Source organism: Eriocheir sinensis, chromosome 39 (assembly GCF_024679095.1).
Source record: "Eriocheir sinensis breed Jianghai 21 chromosome 39, ASM2467909v1, whole genome shotgun sequence".
NCBI classification, from domain to species: Eukaryota; Metazoa; Arthropoda; class Malacostraca; order Decapoda; family Varunidae; genus Eriocheir; species Eriocheir sinensis.
The window spans coordinates 12,764,560-12,776,965 of NC_066547.1; the positions used below are offsets into that span (position 1 = coordinate 12,764,560).

Sequence of the window (12,406 nt, forward strand, 5' to 3'; positions counted from 1 at the left end):
AAGGTAAAGGTGGGTGCGTGAGTTACAGCTGCGCGTGGCTGCGGTGCTCATCTCCGATCCGTTGACCCTTTGAGCCTGTGGTAGGTAAGGACCAGCAACCCCAGCATAAGGGCCACTGTGAATCTCTCTCTCTCTCTCTCTCTCTCTCTCTCTCTCTCTCTCTCTAATCGCGTTTCCCTCCTCCTTCACTTGCTTTTTTTCTCACAAAGACATTCGGTTTGTTATTTTTACTTATTGTCTTCCTAATTCCTGTTTTTTTATCTAAGTTTTTTTTTTCCCTCTCGGTCCTCTTCCTCTTCCTCCCTCTTTTCCCCAGATTTCCCCGGGTACCCATTTTATCGACCACCACGAAAGGGAGGATGAACATTAGAGAGCTGCACGCCGACTGCCCGGGCCGGGATTCGAACCCGGGCCCGCGGAGTAGTACCCAGGCACGCTGACCACGGATATATTAAAGAAGAGAGGGGAATATTAGGAGGAAATGAAAACGATAAGGAATGACAAACGTAAATGGACGACGAAGCAGTGGAAGAAGAATGAGCGATAAAAAAGAATTAGAAAAAGATGAAAAAGAAAAAAAAGTAGTGATAAAATAATACAGCCAGAAAGAGAAAGAGAAAAAAGAATAAAAATAAACAGAGCGAGACAGGAAGAAAAAAGGGACGAGGGAGAGAGAGAAAGAGATAACAACGAAATAAATCACACACTTTGGAGACAGGAGCACGATTAGGAATGGCACGAGGGAAATAGTGATGACAGTAACAAGCGAACAGTGAGATAAAGATGACATAGCGAACACCAACAAACAGTGCACGGATGATGACGATGATGATGATGTTTACCTGTGACGATGTGTTTATCTGTCTACGAGGAGGAACTGATTAGTGTAAGGTGAAGAATGAAGTGTGGAAGAAGAGAAGAGAGAGATGGAGAGAAAAGGGGTTGAGGGCTGGAAGGGGTGAAAAGTGGAAGAAGATGGAGAGGGGAAAGATGGAAAGAAGAAGAGTGAAGAGGTAATGGATGGGTGAGATAGTGGAAAAGGAATAAGGAGGGGGAGGGTGAAAGGGGGTGGAAAGGGAGAGGAGGGAGGAGAGAAAGGCGAGATGGAAAGAGGGAAATAAATGAGGGGTGTAAACAAAGAGAGGAGAGTGAATCGTAAGGAAAAGGAGTGGAAAAAGAAATGGAAGGAAAAGAAAGAGATGATGCAAAGAACGAAAATAAATAAAAATGGAAGAGAAGAGACAATATGGGATAGAGAAGAAGATGGGAAAGAAAGTGGTAAAAGATGATGGGGAATGACGTGAAGGGAAGGGAGAGGAGAGAGATAAGGGATGAGAAGGTGGGCAGTGGAGGGAAGAGGAAGGGAGAAGAGTGAGTGAAGGGTGTCTGAGGGAGAGAGGGAGAAGGGAAAAAGGAATGATGGGATGAAGGGAAGGGGAGATAAAGGCGGAAATTAGCAGGAAGGGAGGAAGAAGAGATTACGAAAAGGGGTGAGGATAATGAAGGGGGATGAGGGAAAAGTATAGGGAGGAGAGGAGCTGATGTGTGAAAAGAGGAGGAGGAGGAGGAGGAGGAGGAAGAGGAGGAGGAGGAGGAAGAGACAGGATTGCTTCTCCCTCCCTTCCTCAGCAGCTGCAGCGACCACCATCATCACCACGACAACCCTAACATACCACCACCACCATCACACCACCACCACCACCACCACCATCACCATCACACCACCACCACCATCATCACCACCATCATCTAAACACACTGAAAGAAGCAAAAGCAACAGCGCTAGAGAAGGAAGGAGGGAGGTAAACAAGAAGGAATAGAGGAAGGAAAAAGTTCAAGAAGGGGAGAAAAGGAAGGAAGAAGGGAGAGGTCAAGAGAGGGAGGGAGGTATATGGTACAGGAGGAAAGGAATTGGGAGAACAGGAAGAAAGAAAGGGAAGGAGGCATACAGAAAAGAGGGAAGAAGGGAGAGGTCGAGGAAAGGAGGGAGGGAGATATGCAGAAGGAAAAGGGAGAACAGGAAGAAAGGGAAGGAGTCATACAGGTAAGAGAGGAAGAAAGGTCGACAGGAAGGAAGGAATAAAGGAAAGGGAGGGAGAAACGGAAGGAAGGGGAAGAGAATCTGATTATGTATACAAATATTAACACCCTTCCTACACGTTTTCCTTCCTCTTTCTCTCCCTCCCCTCCTCCTCTCTCCCTCTCTCCCACCCTTCCCTCATTCCAGCCTCCCCTCACATCCTCCCTTCAACACATGGCCACCCTCCCAGCAACACCCCTTACCTCCCCACCCTACTTCCGTCCCATACCTTACATCCCCTCTCTACCTCCCCTCCCCTACTCTCCTCTCCCTTATTTCATTCCGCAAGGCAACACCCAACCCTTCCACCCCCTCCCCGCCCCGCCTCTCGCCTGCACAAGCACATACACACACGCACGCACGCACGCAAGGGGAGGTAAATCAAAGCTCCCGAGTCCTGATGGCGTGGGTCTTTGCGTGTGGGTGATGGGGGGGAAGGGTATGGGGGGGCAGGTAAATCAGTTTCCTCATCCTCCTTTTAACTGTCAAACTTCAAACAGTAAGTAAATTCAGAAACCGCGACTCGTATTTCCTCGCCGTCTTATTTCGTCTGTATTTCATGGGGACTGCCTGGGTTTATATTTCTGGGTTTCAACTATTGCGATAAAGGAGACCGAAAGATTAATGGATGAAAAATAAGGAAGTAGATAAAAGGAAATGACCCCAAGAGATGAAAGTTTGTCAGTTCTATGTGTGTCTTGGTCTTAAATTTAGATTGTTTTGTATGGAATTGGTTGGTTGGTCACGAAGATGGAAGATACACGTATTGACTAATTAATAGACGCTCATACATGCCCTTATACCAAGTTAATAAGAGGTTCGGAGAATGAATAATCTTGGTAAAACAAAATAATATCCTACTAATCTTACTAGAAACATCAAAATCAAATACAAAAACAACTGGAAGGAAAGTTACACCGTTCCTACATTTTGAAGATTGAAGTTTACCCTAAAAGCATGACCCTCCTGACTTGAGATCCTTGAAAGCAGGAAAAGAAAAAGAGAAACAAGGAACTATGAACCGGCGGCAGAGGAAGAACAAAACAGACAAGACAAAACCACAACAGCTCCCACCATGGATTTGCTTACACGGCTCGCCCTGGTTCAGACGGGGTGTGTGTTTGTGTGTGTGTGTGTGTGTAGCGGGAAGGAGGGCAGCACGCTTCTTCCTCCTCATCCTCCCCTCGCTAACACGCCTCAGCTCAACCATCGCGAAATTAGTTCCGCTTAAGCTCCCTCTTCCCTTTCTCCCCTCTCCCCTCCTCCCCAAGCATGCATGGCTACTGATACGCCTCGATGCCTATACGTGCCCTATAGACCTTCTTCTTCTTCTTCTTCTTTCTCTCCCTCCTTCAACATCGTTAACATCTTCAGTAGTTTCTCTTCCCACTCCCAGTCATTCCTCGTTCAGTTTCTTTTTTTTGTCTTTCCTTTTTTCTTTCTTCTTTTTCTTCTTTTATTCCATTATCGCCTCCAGTAGGTTCTCTTCCCACCATTCGTCATCCTTCTTTCCTCCCACTAATCCATGTCTTTGTTCTCTTCTATTCCCTCTTCGTCACTTCCTACTCCATTCCATCATCTATTTACTCCTGCTCCTCCTCTTTCTCTACCTGCTCTTCCATCATATTCGCGTCTTCTGATCCCATTGCTTGTCATCTTTCTTTCTCACTAATCCATATCTTTATTATTTTATTCCTTCATCGTCACTTCCTACTCCATTCCATCATCTACTCACTACTATTTATATACTTCTCCATTATATTCAGTGTCTTCTCTTTTTTCTAGTCATCATATTTTCTCACTAATTCGTCTTTACCTTTCTGCTTCTATAAACCGTTTCTCTCGTAATTCCATCATAATACTCCCCCTCTTCCTCATTCCCGTTCATCATCTTCAATGTCTTTTACATACAGCGATTATGATATGATGAAGCAATCTCGTCAAACTATCACTAAGCTCATAAAACTATCCATGAAAACACTAACACAACCTTTACGAAAGCCTTGTCAAACTATCACTAGGGTCACAAAACTACCAATGGAAATACCAACACAACCTTTACGAAACCCTTGTCAAACTATCACTAGGCTCACAAAACTACCAATGGAAATACCAACACAACCTCTACGAAAGCCTTGTCAAACTATCACTAGGCTCACAAAACTACCAATGGAAATACCAACACAACCTCTACGAAAGCCTTGTCAAACTATCACAAGGCTCACAAAACTACCAATGGAAATACCAACACAACCTCTACGAAAGCCTTGTCAAACTATCACTAGGCTCACAAAACTACCAATGGAAATACCAACACAACCTCTATAAAAGCCTTGTCAAACTATCACTAGGCTCACAAAACTACCAATGGAAATACCAACACAACCTCTACGAAAGCCTTGTCAAACTATCACTAGGCTCACAAAACTACCAATGGAAATACCAACACAACCTCCACGAAACCCTTGTCAAACTATCACTAGGCTCACAAAACTACCAATGGAAATACCAACACAACCTCCACGAAAGCCTTGTCAAACTATCACAAGGCTCACAAAACTACCAATGGAAATACCAACACAACCTCTACGAAAGCCTTATCAAATATAGGAGTGTGCACGCCCCGAAGTGAAGAAAAACACGGGCCGAAGTTATGAGCCTATGATGGAGCCTTAAATGAAAAAAACGCTTACGAACTCAACGCCCGGAAAAGGTAAATATAATACGAGGGGAAGGAAGGAAGGGCCGTGGAAGGGGAAGGTTCATAAGGGGCGGGAAAAAAGTCCGTAAGGCTGCGTGAAAAGGCGTAAAAGTAACACGGAAGGGTTGTAAAGGTGAGATAACTACCTGGGGGACTGTGTGTGTGTGTGTGTGTGTGTGTGTGTGTGTGTGTGTGTGTAAGAGGGGAGAGAAATGGGGAGACTAGGGTGGCTCAAAAGGTAGCGGCATGGGAGGAAGAGGAAGAGGAGGAGGAGGAGGAAGAGGAGGGTATTTAAAGAAGTAGGAAGTAGACGAGATGGCTTGATAAACAGCGAAGTAGAGTGTCGACAAAGAGGAGAAGTGGAAGTAAACAAGATGATGATGATGATGAGGAGGAGGAGGAGGAGGAGGAGGAGGTACAGAACTAAGACTAATAACAACAGGAATCACAATATCACACCCTTATCTTCTCTCTCTCTCTCTCTCTCTCTCTCTCTCTCTCTCTCTCTCTCTCTCTCACACACACACACACACACACACACAATGGCGTAAGCAACAACAGATGGGCAGAGAGAGAGAGAGAGAGAGAGAGAGAGAGAGAGAGAGAGAGAGAGAGAGAGAGAGACATATGCCGTGCCAAACAAACAAACAAACACTTTCCCTTGCCGAGAACAAGAAGGAAAGCGAGTGAGCAACGTTACAAAAACAAACAAAAACAAAACCAAAAAGCAACATTACGACACTACACAATGCTTCCACTTTCCTAAGTTAATTTTTCTCTCTACGAACACACGCACGCACACGCAATTACTTTCCTTCCTCCTCCATGCACGAGCGAACGCATGTAGCAAGGTATAACGAATTCAGTGTTCCTATTTCCTGGTTTTCCTATTGTGTGTTTGTACGTAAATTGGACAAGTGGTGACGTTATAAAAGATATTCCTATTTGCTCGATTTTTTCTGTGTATTTTCTCGCCAATAGTTTCATGCAATTTCTTTTTTTTATTATTATTATTCCTTCCCTGCATCTAGTATGGTTTCTTTCCACCACGGGACAATATGTGAAATGAATAAAGGAATAAATAAGATAAAGAAAATAATATAGGAAGGAAGGCAGTCATCTATAGTGGCAGCGGAAACAAGCCTGACAACTTTATGAATGAAGAGAAGGTCATCGTGAACTTTCTAAATATAGCAACAAAGACGCGTGACAAAAACAAGGTTATGTGATGGAGAAGCAAAAAGAATGAAGGAAAAAAAAGGTCAGCATGAACTTTTCCAAATATAACACCAAAGACGCGTGACAAAAAATAAGAGGTAAGGTTATGTTATGGAGAAGCAAAGAGAATAAAAAAGGGGAAAAAAGGTCATCGTGAACTTTCTAAATATAACAAAGACGCGTGACAAAAACAAGAGGTAAGGTTATGTGATGGCGAAGCAAAAAGAATAAAAAAAGAGGAAAAAAAGGGTCATCGTGAACTTTCTAAATATAACAAAGACACGTGACAAAAAAAATAGAGGTAAGGTTATGTGATGGAGAAGCAAAAAGAATAAAAAAGGGGAAAAAAAGGTCATCGTGAACTTTCTAAAATAACAACAAAGACACGTGACAAAAACAAGAGATAAGGTTATGTTATGGCGAAGCAAAAAGAATAAAAAAAAGAGGAAAAAAAGGGTCATCGTGAACTTTCTAAAATAACAACAAAGACACGTGACAAAAAAAAAAAGACGTAAGGTTGTATGATGGCGAAGCAAAGAGAATAAAAAAAGAGGAAAAAAAAGGTCATCGTGAACTTTCTAAATATAACAACAAAGACACGTGACAAAAAAAAAGAGGTAAGGTTATGTGATGGCGAAGCAAAGAGAATAAAAAAAAGAGGAAAAAAAGGTCATCGTGAACTTTCTAAAATAGCAACAAAGACACGTGACAAAAACAAGAGGTAAAGTTATGTGATGTCGAAGCAAAAATAGAAAAAAAAAATGCATTCATGACTCCATAATAGGCTACAGCACGAAGGCGATCACTGAAGGTAGAAGAAAACAAAACAAAGAACACACATACAAAAAAGACAATATATAAGGTAAATGATAAAAAAAAAGGACGATACATATTGACGACTCCATTAAAAACACACAAAAACAAGTGATTGAAAGTAGAAAAAAAAGACAAAGAAAACAAATATACAGCGAATAGGCTAATAGGCTACATATAAGACGACAATATAAGGTAAATGATGATAAAAAGACTTGATACATATTCACGACTCCCTCAAAAACACGCCAAAAAAGTAATTCAAGGTAGAAAAATAAACAAACATACAGCGAACAATAAATGGTAAAAAATAACAAGATAGAGAGATACGCCTCCATGAATATTACACGAAGAAACAAATTATACACAAAGAAAAGAGTTATTGAAAGGAGGCACAATAGCTACAAAGGAAAACTAACCACACGACAATATCCAGCCTTGATCTCTCATCGCATCTGACTTAAACCAGAAAACAAGCAGCGGACCAATTTCTCCTTCACAACCACCAGAGAGAGAGAGACAGAGAGAGAGAGAGAGGAAATTCTATCATCAGCAAAGGTCGTGGGTGGAGGAAGAGAGTGAGGGAGACAGTCTTCATTCCTTCCTTCCACGAGATTATGAGAGAGAGAAGCAGAAAGGTCACGTGGGAAGAGGAGGACGAGGAGGAGGAGGAGGAGAGGGAGGAAAAATATCGATAGCACGAGGAAGAAAGCAAGGAGTAGGAGAAAGATGAGGAGAGAGGGAAAATATAGATACCAAAATAAGGAGGAGGAGGAGGAGGAGGAAAGAGGAAAACTATAGATGCCAAGAAGAGGAGGAGGAGGAGGAGGAGGAGAAAAACATGCTAATGAAGATAAGGAAAAATAGATGAAGAAATTTGAGAAGAGAATAAAAGCAATGGTGTGAAATTTAGGGGAAGAGGAGGAGGAGGAAGATAAATAGAGAATATGAAGGAAAGATGAGAAGAGGAAGAAGAGGAGGAGGGGAGGAAGGATGAAGGGTTTCGGTTCCTTGACTCCCTCCATTGTCACTGCTCAGGAAGCCCATACCAGATTGATCGTGTTTAGGTAGGGATGATCCAGCTTCTCTCTCTCTCTCTCTCTCTCTCTCAAGTAGGCCACAAGAACGACGATGATGTAATACGAAAATAAACAAGACTATAAAAGGAAAGCGAAGAAAAATGATGAGTAATTTCCTTGTGGTTCTACTCTCCCTTCCTCCTCCTCTTTCCTTCCTTCCTTCCTCCTCCTCCAGCTTACATAACGCCCCCTTCCCCCGCCCCATTAATCAAAGGAGGGCATTGAACGGGGCCGGCCAGTGAGGAGAAGAGCTTAACGAGTGTGTTCTTAGGTGCTAAACGCTGCCGCTGATGTCATGTTTCCGACACGCCCACGCCAGCGACATGCGAGGGTGAGGGACGGGGAGGGAAGGAAGGAGAGGGAGGGAGACGGATCAAGGAAAAAGAAAAAGGAGTAATAAAGGAGAGGGAGATGATAGTCCTCTTCCCCCAGCTGTACCTTCCCCATTAACCTATTTCCTCTATTTGCTACACCCTTGATAAGAAGAGTGGCTTGGATGGGCATGGCGGGAAGGAAAAGAAGGAAGGATGAGGGGGGAAAGAGAAGGAAAGGGATGGATAGGTAGGGCTTATATAAACAAAACGTAGGGAAAGGAAGGAAAGGGAAGGAAAGGAATAGGAGGGAAGGGGAGTTGAAGGGAAGGGAAGGAAAAGGAATGGAAGGAATAGGAGGGAAGGGAAAGGGAGTTGACGGGAAGGGAAGGAAGAGGAATGAAAGGACAGGAAAAGGATTGGAAGGAAAGGAACAAAAGGGAAGGGAATGGAAGGGGAGGAAGGAGGGGGAAGAAATACAATGAAGGTATGAGGTGCTTGACATGCAAAGGGGAGGGGGGGGTGGAGGACAAGAATAAGAGGGAGAGGGGAATAGGGGGGAGGGAGGGGAAGGACGGTTGTCGCGTGAGAGAGAGAGGTTCATGACACGAGAGAGGGAGTCAGGGAGAGGGAGGAGGGAGGGTGATGAAAGGGGAGATGGGAAGGGTGGTGAGGGAGAGGGGAGGAGGAGGGGGAAGAGGGGAAGGAGCTGTGTCCCATGGCGTCCTGCTGCCACCTACACACACACACACACACACATACACACACACACACACACACGAGGATGAGGAAGGAATTTTTAGATGGTCATGCACGCGAGGCTTGTGTGTGTGTGTGTGTGTGTGTGTGTCAGGTCATGCGGGGTGAATGATGAAGCGCACACACACACACACACACACACACACACACACACACAAACGGGATGTTCAATATTTGGACACACAGAGAGAAGGGTATGGATCAACAGCACACACACACACACACACACGGCCTGGCTAAGAGGTGCTACACTTCCTGCCATAAATCTCACCCTTATCTCCACTTCCTCAACACCCCCACCACCACACCCACCAATGTCACCACCACCAATGTCAACACCAATATCACACTAATAATCACCTCCACCACCACCGCCAATGTCACTATCACCACCACCAATATCATCACCATCACCCGCAATGGCAAAATTATCACCATCACTTCCTTCCTCGTCACCACCACCACCATCACCACCACCATAAACTATTTTTACACCATTATCATAATTACTGACTCACAACCCTCATCACCACGCGAACTTTCACCGCCGAAGAATTCATCATCACCATCACCACTGACACCACTATCACTACCCTCATCACAACTCATAACTTTCCCCACTTATTAACATCACCACCAAAGTAAATATTGTTACTAAACCATCATCACCATCATCACTACCACTCACCACGAACACCACCGTCAACACCACACGCCACAACGAGAGCAGAAGCAACACTAACGCAAGACAACATTCAGGGCACAGGGCGTCGAGAGGAGGAGGAGGAGGAGGAGGTGAGGGGGTGAGGAAGAGCCGTGACTGGCCAGCCTGGGGGAGCACGTGACGCAGGAGGAGGAGGAAGAGGAGGAGGAGGAGGAGGAGGAGGAAGATTACGCAAGACCCACCCTAAGCTCGTCTTCCTAGAAAGCTCTCTCTCTCTCTCTCTCTCGACGACGCAGAACATCTCTCTCGTTTGAACCACTGATAAATGCGTATAAATGTGTGTGTGTGTGTGTGTGTGTGTGTGTGTACATCCTCCTTTCGCAACCTTCTAGCATCATGGCGTGCGTAAATTCTGGCCATAAACAAAATTAAGATTAAAAATATGATGATGGTAATGTTAGGAGGTGGTGCAGAACATACAACGACAGGCCAAGATGAGAGAAGAGGAGAGGGGGAGGGGGAAGGGATGGAGGAGAAAGGGAAGGGGCGGCAGAAGATACGAGAGGATGGGAAAGGAGAGAGGAAGGGGGGTAAGGCACGTGGCTAGGAATAATAGTGTGGTGGTGGTGGTGGTGGTGGTGTGGCAGCCAAGTGGTGGTGGTGGTGGTGGTGGCGTGTGGCAGGATGTTTGGACGCTGCCGAATCTAATCAGCGGAGACAGCAGAGTACCAGGGAAGGAAGGCGGGGAACGGGGGTCTGGAGTGAATGAGTATGAGTGGGTTTGAGGTCTGGATGTGAGGGGGACTGTGTGTGGTGAGGCCTGATGTTTGGTTATAAGTATGTGTGGTTTGGAATTCATTAATAAAGTCAGAGAACAAGTAGAGATAAGCCATTAATAGTCTGTGATGAAGAGACGTCGAAGAGTTCAGTAATGGTAATGAGTTAATTAAAGTATGTGTGTATAGCTTTGAGTATGTGTAGGTATGTTTTTTTTTTTTTTTTTACATTTTCAAGAGCAACAAAAAGAGTAAAAAAAAAAAAAACGCTACTCGCCTCTCCTACGTAAGTAAAAAGTAAATAGCCAAAAGAGAGGTATGCTTGTCCATCTTTAGTGTAGGTCAAGAAGTGTGTGGGTTTGAGTTAATGAGGGACTAGGATGACCATTGTTTGCTTAGTGAGTGTTAGGTGTGGTGTGTGTAAGTCTAGGTGCAAGTTTACAGTGTGTAGCTTGTATGTGGCGGGTCTGTTCGTGGGTATGGTGTGAGTGTGAAGATCGGGGTGTTAGGTTACAGTGTCTAGCGTGCATGTAGCGGGTCTGTCTGGTCTGTCTGTATACGTGGGTGTAGTGGTGTGTGTCAGCTTACACTTACAGCGTAGCGTGCATGTGGTGGGTTTGTCTGAGTGTGGGTCTGTGTCAGTGTATAGTGTAGCGTGCAAGCGGGTCAGTTCGTGGGTGTAGTGTGTGAGTGGTGAGAGGGTCAATGTCTTCCCTTGTGTTGGCTGTTTGTATTGCATGGCGTGGCGTGGCGTGGCGTGGCGTGTTTACTAGCGAGGCAGGGACAGGGGACGCACCACCACCACCACAACCACCAGCCTACTCCTGCACTAAGCGGCCCTTCCGCATGACCCACTGCCTAGGGGGCGGTGCTGCGGCCGGGGCAAGCTCCAGACGCGTGAGGCAGCCCCTTCAACGAGCACCAAGACACTCGCTCACACGGCTCTCGACTCTGCTGCACGGAATTATACAACACAACCATTACTACCTCGCCCTCGAGAACTCGCGCTCTCCTCCTACCACCACCACCACCAGCTCACGACGGTAACTCTCCTGCAGGAAATCATATGCCACCACCAGTCACCAACACCACTGCTACTTCGCCTCATGACCTACACTCTCCCCCTTTCTATCATAGCACCACTTCGCTATTACACACAACGGCAACTCTCCAAACACCACCACCACCAGATAACGACGGTAACTCTCCTGCAGGAAATCATATGCCACCACCAGTCACCAACACCACTACTACTTCACCCCATGACCTACACTCTCCCCCTTACTATCATAGCACCACTTCGCTATTACACACAACGGCAACTCTCCAAACACCACCACCACCACCACTATCATCACACCCCGCCACCCCACACTACGTATCACCCGCGCAAAACAAGAGTTATGCCCACACTAGCAGCACCAAACCCGACACAAATAACGATATCCAGTTAATGTTAGAGTAAAATTCGTTATTCTTATCTTAAATAGTTACGGGCAAGAAACCGCAGAATATTGTGTTGAGTACGGTTATCTGGTAAGGCTGACCCACACCTCGACCCGCGGCTGTCTACCACCCCACCACGACCCACCCCCCACGTCAACAGCTGCCTCCCCCCCCTCCTCCTCTGCCTGTACCAACGCCCGTGCCCACGCCACACGCCACGGCAGCCTTCCATCACCACCACCACCACCGCCGCCTCCACTATCAACACCACCACCAGCTCCTCCGCGTCAGCTCGTCACCACACCGCCAGCTGCTGTACCAAGGCTGAGGAAGTTCTCGTCTCTCTTCACCTTGGATTGTGCCTGCATGCATGGCTGACTCGACTCAATGTCACGATGCAGATGAAGATTTATATAGCCGACATACTACGATTGCGAAGTTTGTTGACTGGCAAGAAGCAACATTTTACTAGTTCTATTCACCGACGCAACACCCTGCAAGTCACTTTACTAACTTAGAAAATATGAATACACCACTCAAGGTTATTTATAAAGACTAA

General features: G+C 45.6%; 1 protein-coding gene across 4 annotated transcripts in view; it reads right to left on the reverse strand.

The window, feature by feature from the left end:
* The window catches only part of LOC127009012 (serine/threonine-protein kinase tricornered-like), a 128,299-nt gene that overhangs the window by 99,179 nt on the left and 16,714 nt on the right, over positions 1–12,406 (reverse strand). The window contains exon 1 of one of the 4 annotated variants that reach the window (XM_050881590.1): positions 9,650–9,717. The exons of the other annotated variants lie outside the window; for them this stretch is intronic. The gene's annotated coding sequence lies outside the window, so the exon portion shown is untranslated. Of the gene's footprint in view, positions 1–9,649; positions 9,718–12,406 lie in introns of those variants that run through there. 4 annotated transcript variants of the gene reach the window in all.